This window comes from Halichoerus grypus, chromosome 4 (genome assembly GCF_964656455.1).
Source record: "Halichoerus grypus chromosome 4, mHalGry1.hap1.1, whole genome shotgun sequence".
Lineage (NCBI taxonomy): Eukaryota > Metazoa > Chordata > Mammalia > Carnivora > Phocidae > Halichoerus > Halichoerus grypus.
Window position 1 is genome coordinate 115978035 of NC_135715.1, and position 11578 is coordinate 115989612.

The window sequence follows — 11578 nt, forward strand, 5'->3', positions numbered from 1 at the left end:
TAAGTAGATGCAATTGGGGAAGAGTATACAGGACGTTCAATGAACTTGATAAAATTTTATTTTTTATTTTTACGTATTTATTTTTAAATCTTTAAATTTATTTGAGAGAGTGAGAGCACAGAGGAAGACGCAGACTCCCCGCTGAGCAGACAGCCCGACGTGGGGCTCGATCCCAGGACCCCAAGACCATGACCCAAGCCAAAGGCAGACGCTCAACCGACTGAGCCACACAGGCGCCCCAAAATTTTATTTTTTAAATGGGTGTTCTCTGTAGTACCGCATTTTGTATATATTCTGATATAGCCTAGTAAACTTTGTAAACACACACATACACATCAGGAGTCAGCAAAGCATGTAAAGTTTAGAGTAGCTCTGCTTTTGTTGCCTTCCTGCAGGTCACAGGAAGCAAAGCCAGGATTAGGACACACGGCCCTGTGGCTTCATATCTCCCACATGAGTATTGGGGTGGTGCTGTCTGAAGGCATAGTTACTCTGCTAAAGCCCAACAGGCCACCACCTGTGGGGGGCAGTTTCAAACACTAGACAAGGATTTTTCTCAAAATGGAAGCATAGAAGAAGAGATTACTAAGGTGGGATGGGGAAGTGGAGAAATCTGAGTCGCTGTCTCACTTCTTACTCTCTTGGGCTTGGAGCTCAAGCAGGATAAACAGCCTCGGTGCTAAGGGCTAGCATGACGTCTTCCATGATAAACCAATCCAGGAGCTAGCTAGTATCGTTTATTTTCTCACACCCCAAGTTCCTCAGAGCCTAAAGGTGAGGTCAAGCCAAATCTGAATGTCTCTACCTTACTTGAAGACCATTATGTCTCCATCTTGTTTGGGTAATGTGGTTATATTTAATTTCTCTTATAAGAAATAACACAAATTTTAATAGGTGTATTCCTATTGCGGCAACTTGCGGATAAGGAGATTTTTATGTGTAACAGATTTCTCACATACTACTCAATAGCACTACCTAAGAAAACAAGGAAGAACAACCACTATTTATGAGGTGAAAGATCATACAAATGAATATTTGTATAGAATTATTTTTAAAATCCTTTACACCTATATTGGTGGTGTTGACTCCAGTTTTTCTAGGTAAGTTGCCAGAACTTGTCAGCCAGAACTTCCTAATATAGTAGGTAATTATCTAGCCAATGGGGTTAATCTGAAAATTTAACCAGTCTATTCATGCTGGGCAATCTAAATTACCCAGTCAGAAAATCTATACTTTGTACATAAACTGAACAATTTAAAATTTGCCATTTCATTCTATTAAGTGGGTACAGACCCAAATAATGAGAACTGTAGTACAGCAATTCTTTCTTATTTAAAAACTGGACTCTCAGAAGCAACAAATTAAATGATAAAGAGACCACAGTCTAGCACAGACCATCGCATCATTTTATATTTTGCAATATAGATTATCCTCTACCAAATGGGTCATGTAATAATATGCATAGGTGTTGAACTGTCAAAAGAATTACACAAATTTCATTCATTCATTCATTCATTCGTTCCCTAATTAGAGTTTGGGGGAAAAAAAACTTCTCTAAATGCTCATATTTTGTAATGTAGATGATTAGCCTGTGTTAATGAACATGAAGTTAACAATCAGATTTCTTAAAATGCAGAACTTGACTTAATAAAGTTTTTCTTTCTACTAGGCATTTGTGCGAGAAAAGTCATTTTATTTCATTCTTAAGAGGACTTCATGCATGAGATTGCCACTTTACTGTGTATTTATCAAAACTGGTCCAGCTTATTTTTAATCCAGGTGTTGGGAGAGGTAGGTTAAAAGAGCATATAAATCTACACATAAGAGGCAGGATGAATTTTCAAATTGTGACATTAGAGAAGTGTCCCACTCTCAAGGGCTAAGTGTCTTCCACCGAAGTTTTCACCATTGGTGCGTACTCCTATGCAATTTGGTTAATGAGATAGCATCTCCCAGTTAAAATTGTGGGAGAGGGAGTTTATGCTGATTTTTTAAAAATCATAAATCACAGACACCTAACATTTTAAATAAATTTCATCCTTCCTAAGCACTTTTTGATGAAAGAGTCCTCTTAATTCATTTTAGTTCTCATCTACATACTATTAGCATGAGCATTCTTTTTTTTTTTTTTAAGATTTTTATTTATTTATTTGACAGAGAGAGACACAGCGAGAGTGGGAACACAAGCGGGGGGAGTGGGAGAAGGAGAAGCAGGCTTCCCGCGGAGCAGGGAGCCCGAGGCGGTGCTCGATCCCAGGACCCAGGGATAATGACCTGAGCCAAAGGCAGACGCTTAACGACTGAGCCACCCAGGCACCCCAGCATGAGCATTCTTATGAGCAAAAATTCTTCTAAAACTGCATCTTCTCATGACTATTTACAGAGAGTTATTTGAAAACCTGAGCTAGAGAATGGCAGGTTTAGGTAAATGCGATGTTGCCTCTATCTCTATATAATAAGGTGGGTTGTTCCCAGTTAATGTAGCACATACTGTTTTAGCTTACAAATGTTAAGAAGTAATAAATTTCCTATCAGAGAGAGCCCAGGCAAAAAGTTAAATTGTATAAATGTATTCACAACCTTAATTGTTTTAGCTCTATCCCTTACTCTAGCTTCCTCTTTTATCCTAGCCAGGGTTAAAAAGATAGACTGAGGGAAGCCTGGATGGCTCAGTTGTTAAGCGTCTGCCTTCGGCTCAGGTCATGGTCCCAGGGTCCTGGGACCGATCCCCCCATCGGGCTTCCTGCTCAGCGGGGAGCTTGCTTCTCCCTCTGCCTCTGCACCCCCTGCTTGTGCTTTCTCTCTCCCTGTCAAATAAATAAATAAAATCTTTATATAAATAAATAAATAGATAGATAGATAAGACTGAGTCAGACAGATGGAACCGTTCTAATTTTAGTGCTTGCTGAGCTACTGTCTTGAACTCTCTGATCCTCCAAGTCTTCATGAGCACTAATGTTGATAACATCATCGGGTTACTGTGAGAAATTCTTGCCGCGCTGTGTATGAAATGCCTCTGCTAGCCCCTGCCAGGTAGAGCAAACCAAGAAGGAGGCTCTCTGATGGTCCTCCTCTCACCTGAGGTTTGGGGCAGCAGGAACTGACCGCTGGAGGAAGTTAGCAGCAATTACATGGTATTGGCATCACCCCTGTTCTGGGGGCGTATGTACCAAACCCTGCTCACAGGGAGAATCCCGATATCCTGAGGGCAGAGACGATTTATGGACCCTCAGGAGTTATTATTATTCTCAGAAATATTACATTTGAATGAGTGCAAATAAAACAAATGACATGAAATTAAAAAGGACATGAAAATAGTAAAAAGCTCCTATAAAATTTCAGGCATCAGTGAACCAAGTAGCCGAGGCACCTTGTAAATTCCTGCTCTAATAGCCCTTATTTTTTGCCTACTGGGGCTACCTTGGTCAGGAATTATTTCATTGCAAAGAACAAAAAACTACACACATTATACTAAGCAAAACAAAACAAAAGGAAAAAACCTCAGAAAGTCAAGGGGAGGGATTTATTGGGAGGGATCAACAGTATCTCACATAACCCCAGGGCAGGACGAGTTTCTCCCTTCACAAGTACTTAATTCTTTCTTTCTGCAGACTCATTCTCACTTTTCCTCAGCCAAGCCTGACCACTCCTGTCCTGAGTGCTAGAAGAGACTCTGGGAAAGTTGTCTCGAGGAGCTTGTGCCTGTCCCCTTCCCTCTAACACCTTGAAGCAAGCTTTCTGCCTTAGGTCAGACTATGGGCTAATATACTCCAAGCCTGTCAGCCTTAAATCTAGACTGAATGATCTAAATTGAATCTAAATATTACATCCATTTTAACAGATGCTATATGTTGCCTAGGAAGGTAAGAAGCTAGAGACTTTAGTTCTTATTTAGCTAGGAATTCTCCCCTTTTTTCACACTTGGTTTTGGGGACATGGGAAATGATATTAAATTTCCTTTAGTTTTATTTTCGCTATGTGAGGCTTTTTTTCTGTAAAGATATCTTTATCTACCTCCCTATCTCTCTCTCTGTCTATCCATCTTTCTATCTATCTACCTATCTATCATCTATCTATCATCTATCTATCTATCTATCTATCTATCTACTTATATATTATAGTTCCAACTTTGGGGCTAGAAAATTCATCTTTAACCACGTGAATGACTCATTTTCCATTACTTCTCAGTACCTAGCAGAGGTTAACCAGTTTCTGGGTCTGAATGACAATTCACCAGAGAGAATGGCTCAAGGACCCATTTTGGTTCTGGGGAACATCTCTGTTCTAATTAATCAAGGTCCATAGTTGGGCCTGTGGGACTCAGACCTCGTACACACAGGGTGAAAGCAGGTTCCTTAAGAAGGGGAGGGAAGATTGGAAAAGAAACTTATAGGAGTATTGAACAGAAACCCTACCACCTAGGCCAGCAGGTTTCGATTTGGGGTACATACAAGAATTACCTGAGACGTTTGTTAAAAATGCAGATTCCCCTGCCCCACCTTTGTAACATAATCATTTATGTTGAAATAACGAACACAGCACATTGTTACTTGTTGGTAAAATCCACATTGCTAAATCCACATTGTTGGTAAAGAATAAACATTTATCTTTTCAGTATAAATAGGCACATTTAAAATAACATCTTCTGCGTTCTTTATGGGACCAATGATATGGGAGTGGCAATTCTTTACACAAAAAATGATACATGAGGTGACATTGTATTAGATTAAGTAAACAGTATATGAGAAGTAACCCAAAGCTTAGTTTCAGGGCTGCTGTGATTTGATTTCACCAGCAACAATATTTGCTGGTGAATATTGTTGTTTAAAATTTAAACCATCTTTCGGGGCGCCTGGGTGGCTCAGTCTTTAAGTGTCTGCCTTCGGCTCAGGTCATGATCCCAGGGTCCTGGGATCAAGCCCCGTGTCGGGCTCCCTGCTCGGCGGGAAGCCTGCTTCTCCCTCTCCCACTCCCCCTGCTTGTGTTCCCTCTCTCGCTGTCTCTCTCTCTGTCAAATAAATAAAATCTTTAAAAAAAAATAAAATAAAATAAAAAAATAAAATTTAAACCATCTTTCATGAGACATTATCTTAAAGGTTCAAGTTTCCTTTATTATAACCCAAGAGCACTGAGGAATTATACCTAGCTATAGAAAAAAGTACATCTGGTGCATACTTTTTGATATCATGATGGTATGACAGCTTGGAAATATTGCTTTATAGCAAAAAAAAAAAAAAAAAAATACCTGCTTGTTACAACAATATGCAAAAAAAAAAAAAAAATGGATTTCTAGCCCTGTGTATTGCTGGACAACAAGCTAGTTCTAGAATTAATAATGGCCATCATCTACATAAAGAACCAAAGGAACCCAATCAAGTAAATGTTAAAGTCATACATTCATGTGATAAGATTATAAGTAATCTCTTTCTAATATATGAACACATTGCCAAAGATTATGCAGCTACCATCTAGAAGTGATAGAGCCAGACGAGAAACCCAGGTCATCTGTTTCCCAAAAGCTCTTGAGCTCTGTGTCCTGGTAGGCTGCTTTCTCAGGCACTGTTTTTTTTTAAACCTTAACTAACTTCTCTAAAACCTCTTCCTTAGACAATATAAAAGGAACCACTTATGGCATCATTAATTATTAAACCAATTTGGATAAATCTAGAGTCACATTATTCATCCTCTAGAACATTACCTATGACTCTGCTTAGTGGGCCTTGGCCAAGTTGTTTTTCTAAGCCTCCGTCTTGTTAGCTGAAAATGGGGATCATAATGGGCTCTGTCTCCTTAGGTTTCTTACAAGGATTAAATGATATAAGATGTATAACGTGTTCTGCATAGATGCTGGCAGGTGAAAAACACTCAGTAAATCTTGGTTATTACTTTCTTACTTAAGGAAATTGGACATAACATAGTAATAACGTGTCGACTTGTGCTCTATCACTGTATATGTTTTTACCTCTGGATGAAAAACAGACATTTACTAAAAACCATTCACTGATGTTATAGAAACTTCAGACTATAGTTACCATAAACACTATCATTTCCTCTAATATACTGTTCTTACGCTTTTCCTTCTCCAAGGATGACCGTTATCCTTGGAGAAGGAAAGGTAGAGATGATAGACAGATGGATAGATGGATAGATATACATGAATTAACACAGAACTATGTAAAATGAATGTCTACAGTACAATTAATTGTCATGCAGCTTTCGTGCAATGTCTTATGCTTTCCTAGGTGTTTGTGTACATATTTTTTACATGATAACTTAAGTACTTTTCCAGTTAAAGGAGTAAACATTAAAAAAAAAGGAGTATACATTTCAGGTTACTGTTTCTCTTCTTAAAAATATATATTTAATGGTTTCATATATCCAGTCCTGAAATCTTCACCAGACCTACTTAAAATTTTTTTTGTGAGTGGATCCTTGGACCCTGCTTACAGCTGAATAAGTTGGAGAGATTTCTACTTTCTGGAAGGAAGCACTGCCTGAGGTATAATGGATATTTAAAGCCTGTTAGACCTCCCTAAAATGTTAGAATGATGGCTCTTCAACACTCACTTCTCTTTCTGTGCTCCTCCTCCCTCTCCAAACACATCTTCTTTCCCGGAGTCCCTCCCGGTGGCCCCTCCCCCACCCCCTTCTCCAGCAAGCCAGCTCGCCTTCCCAAACCAGCTCTCAGTGTCTGATAAAAAGAAAACATAATGTTCTATCTGCTACGATTATTATTTTGGAGTCGTGCTGTAAACATCCCCCTTCAACGTACACCACACAGAAATGCATGGGGTATGAACTCCAGCCTGTGTCTTTGGGCACCAGGGGCTGCTCCTGGCATCAAAGGTTGACTTCACAGTGGTTTCCCCCCAGTGGGGCTTAATTACAGGGCGAAGAATTGTCATGAGGACCAGTCTGTTTGGATAGAGCCTTGTCTACCCAGAGTCATAAACGTGACACACAAGCTCTAAAGTTTCCTAAGAAGTGTTAATATTTAAGAGCACGTTAGACCCAGGAATTTGTAAATCAGTAGTTTTACTTTGAACACATCTCCAGCCAGTTGTGACATTGTTCAGTAAATTGGCAGCTTGTTTGCTGTTGTTTCCTCTTTTTGAAATTTAACCTCTTGGAAAAACAGCCGTCTGGGCTGTTCTATGTCTCAACATAGGCCACCAGCAAAGACCACTTAAAGTTGTTTTCTTTTATCTGGAGTATGAATTCCCCTCTAGCAACTTTCTTTCCTCCTTTTAAATCATTTTGACAGGGCATCTTTGCTGGGTGCAATTTCTGGGCCCTTTGAAAAGCTGGGGGCAGAGGATTTAGAATGGAACATCCTCTGTTGGGATTTCCTTCTGCTCACGCTGTAAAGGCAGAAAGTTTCTCAAATTTTTATGCCGTGAATGGACGTTTTTTCGCCCGTTAACTGATGTTTCATTCCATGCAAGATAGCATTTTGGATGTCAGACTTTTTGATGTTGTCTTTTAACACATACAGGCTTGGAATTGGCTGTGTTTGAGTAATCAACAGTAAGAGAGATAAGCACAATGATTCGTCATCGCTGTAAATATATATGTTTAATATGTCACAGCTTTATTACTTTTACATTGAACCCAAAAGTTCGCCATTTCCAAGTGGATTCAGGGGAAAAATTTGTCGGGAAGGAATAGGTTTTGAAAAGAAATCAGTTCTAGAGTATTCAGACCCTGAACAGATTTCTCCATGCAATGTAGGAGATCTGGAAATAATAATATGAAGACTCATGATATTTCCCTTAGACTAAAATTGGTTCATGTCTATCTCTGCCACAAGTAACAAACTTTATAGCTAGCCAAAGTCTACTTTTTTGGCTCTCAGTCTCAAATTTCAGTTGGTAGAATTCCGCAGAAAAAAGACTTTGTTTGGAACAATCAACCATGTTGGTAAAGCAATGTTTTGTTTGGAAATATACAGATTGCTGCTTCAAAGTGCTTAATGAACGGGTATGTGTGTGTTTCTACAACATTGTTTAAGGAAAGTAGAAGACAGGAAATACAAACCTACATATTAAAGAGTTCTGCCAAATGAAGAGCTCTGTACTTTTTTATAAAGAAATTCTCTGCCAAGAGTTTGCCAAAACCTGATTGCAAATGAACATCACAGCTTCTCACAAACAAATCAGGAACTCCTGTGAATGGATGCCCAGTGTTTTCATGTGCATTGCCGAGCAATCACTGCCCACTGGGTAGAGATAGGAGGAGAAATCGATTGCAATGCCTGTGTATGGGCGTAGCAAAATTTTTGCAGTTCAGACCATAGCTTCATAGCTATGGTAAACCCTCATTTACAAAGCTTTTGATTATTTCCACAAATGGTGGGCAAATAGCGGTCCAGACAGAGGGGTATTTTATAATTTCTAGCTTCTCATAGAAAAACAAATGTTGGTGCCTCTTTTCCAAAGACCGGAAAATATGGATTATAATTTATTTTTTATCTAAAGTCAGTTCAGTTTCATTTTTGGGATAAGAAGCTAGAAAATCTCAACTATTAGAACAATAACTCTATGGATTTTTATTTTTAAAGCAGTCCATAATGAGACAAAAATTAGTAAAATATTTTTGAAGCCAGATTTTCATTGGCCATGCTCTCAACATAATAAATATTATTTCCCGGGTACTTATTTTGCGATAGACAGTATGCTACTGCTTTATTTATTTATTTTTTTAAACAAAGAGTTTAGTTTTATTTTCTCTGTGCATTTGCAAAAAACTTAGGACCAACATAGAAAAAAAATAAAACCACCTGTGAAAAACATTACACTTAAGAAAAAAAAAAAGGCCTGAGAGGGATTAGTGCCTTAGCCATAGGGAGTTACAGCAACTCTGATTGGTCCAAGGAATTGAAAAGATATTGGGAAGATAGACCAGGAAGCAAGAGAACAGAAATTACTGAGGAAGAGGGCCTCGAAGTGGGCCACGAGGGGGAACTGGAGGCTGGGGGGTGGGCCGGGGTGGAGGGAGGGGCCCCAGCTGGTAGCCATAGGGTGGGGGTCGTGGAGGCCCAGTGTATCCATGAGGAGGCGTCAGTGGAGGAGGTCCACACATCCCATGTGGAGGCATAGGACCTGGGTGACCCATGGGAGATCCAAACAGAGGCCCTCGAAGGGCATGCCCATTGGAGGAGGTCCAGGATGAGGCATTCCAGGTGGCGATCAGGGTGGTGGCTGCCCCGGAGAGCCTGGGGGCCCAGCATGGGGGTGTCCTAAGCCATGAGGGCCATGGTGGGCCAGCTGCATCTGAGACATCCCTGGATGGGACATCCCACCCGGTGGGAATGGGTGAGGATATGAGTGTCCATGTCCGGATGTCCAGCCCCTGGGGTTCCTGCTGATGGTGGGCCATGTCCTCCAGCCCCAGGAGGCATAGGTGGTGGGGGCATGGCTGGGGGTATCCCAGGTGGAAGGGCTCCAGGAGGTGGCACTGGGGGTGGGAAGGACCCAGGAGAAGGCATGCCTGGTGGAGGAAGCCCAGACCCCAGTGATGATACCACAGGATTGGGGGCTGAGGGTGGAAGGGGTGCATCTGCAAACAGCTGATGAGGGTGGTCAGCCTGGGACAGTGGGTTCTGGGCTGCCAAAAGTCGTTCAGCTGCTGCGCCATGGTGCTCACCCTTGGAGTTCTTCTTGAAGGCATAGGACACAGTGATAGGGAGGTTACAGAGATATTGCCCATTCACGGCCTCAGTAGCTGCGTGCAAAGCATCAAATGAAGCAAAATTAATAAAGGCATAACCTTTGGAGTTGCCTGTGTCAGGGTCCCGCATAATCTTCGGGGTTTGTAAGATGACCCAAAAGGTGCTGAAAGTATCATAAAGCAGTTTCTCACCAATCTCCAGGTCTAGATTGCCAATGAAAATGTCGGCCCCCACATCCAGGTTCTTGTTGTGAGTTGATGCTTTGTTCACCTGTATTGGTTTCCCATAGGGTTTGATAATGTTCATGATCTTAATGGCATACTCAGCATCTTCCTCACTCAAGAATTCCACAAAGCCATAGTCTTGGTGCTGACCTGTGACTCTATCCTTTGGCATGTGGATGTTGACTACTGGCCCTGCCTGGAGAAATAGCTCCCACAGCAATGGTTCGCTAACCTTCTCGTCCAGGCTCCCGACGTAGACAGTGGCATGCTGGTTCCACCCGGAGTTCGGCCAGGCCGCCATGGCGAAAGAGCTCCCGCCGTCTCCAGGCAGCGATCCCGCCCTCTGACCGCCGACAGTATGCTACTGCTTTAAATACTTCCTGTAATTTTAAAATTTTGGATGTCTCAAATTATTTAGATAGCAAATGACAGGTCTAGATTTTGAACAGAATTCTGTCTTACTCTAAATTATGTGTTCCTTATGACTATATTCTAATGACTTCCTTATGTCAATAATAAGGCAAAGCATCTTGCTTGACTCAAAAAATTTTTTTAATTCCAGTCATAATTTTATCCACAGAACCAAATCAGTATTTATTTTCAAAGTATCTCTCATACCTTCCTTATTATGTCTCATGCTATTGCGGTGGCGTAAGTCCGTCCACTATCTTCACCCTTAATCTGACCCAGAGCCAACGAATAAAAGGTATAGAAACTACAGCCTCTTTTTCCTTGCCTGTGGCAGGCATCACCAACAGAAAATGGCACCCTTCTCCCTGCAGCCAGCCTCATGCTGTATTCTTCATCACAGTGTTCCGGGAAACGATACCAGTTATCTGAGTTTGCTCCCAAGAAAAAAATATATTTGCCATCGAGGATTCATCTCATCCTGTGCACTGTTACCAGAAAAACTCCTTAAAATACTTCTTTTATAATTTCACTGTCCTGATCAAAATTAGTCAGTGGCTCGATATTGCCTACTCCCTAAAATCAGATCCCTTAGCTCCTCCAGGCTTTTTCCAAATGTTCTTCTCAGCCTTCTCTTCCTCTCCTTTTACTCTTCTACAGAGATTTTACCTCTCATGGCCTGGGAGTTTGCATTCTCCTAAACTTTGTATGCTTTTTCTTTATCTAAGAATGTTGCTTTGTTTCTCTGTGGTGATAAAATCATACCAATAGTTTTAGATCAACCCCCCAACTATTTCGAAACTAACTGATTTGTTTTTCCTCCAGATTTTCAATATGGTAGAAGTTCTCTAATCTGATGAGATCAAGACCAGTAGTTGACAGGTCAATCGACTACAAAAAAATAAAAAGAACGCTTAGGGAAAGAATCATAGTCATGATACATATATTTCATAAACATTCCAATTTAAAACTTAAAAAGCTATACATTAATTCATCAAACTTTTGATATAGGGCCATTTTTTTAAAAATTAAAAGTCTGCTAATAGAATTTAACAGCATCTTTCTTTCATACAATACACCCATAATGCATCCTCCATGATTCCCAGTTTGGGTTTATTTAAAGTGAAGCAAGGGGCACCTGGGTGGCTCAGTCCAGTTAAGTGTCTGACTCTTGATTTCAGCTCAGGTCATGATCTCAGGGTCATGGGACTGAGCCTTGTGTCAGACTCCACGCTGCGTCAGGAGTCTGCTTGATGTTCTCACTCTTCCTCTCCCT

General features: G+C 40.7%; 1 pseudogene; it reads right to left on the bottom strand.

The window, feature by feature from the left end:
* Nucleotides 1-8922: 8922 nt before the first annotated feature.
* LOC118554009 (splicing factor 3B subunit 4 pseudogene) lies at nucleotides 8923-10223 on the bottom strand (annotated as a pseudogene).
* Nucleotides 10224-11578: the final 1355 nt, after the last annotated feature.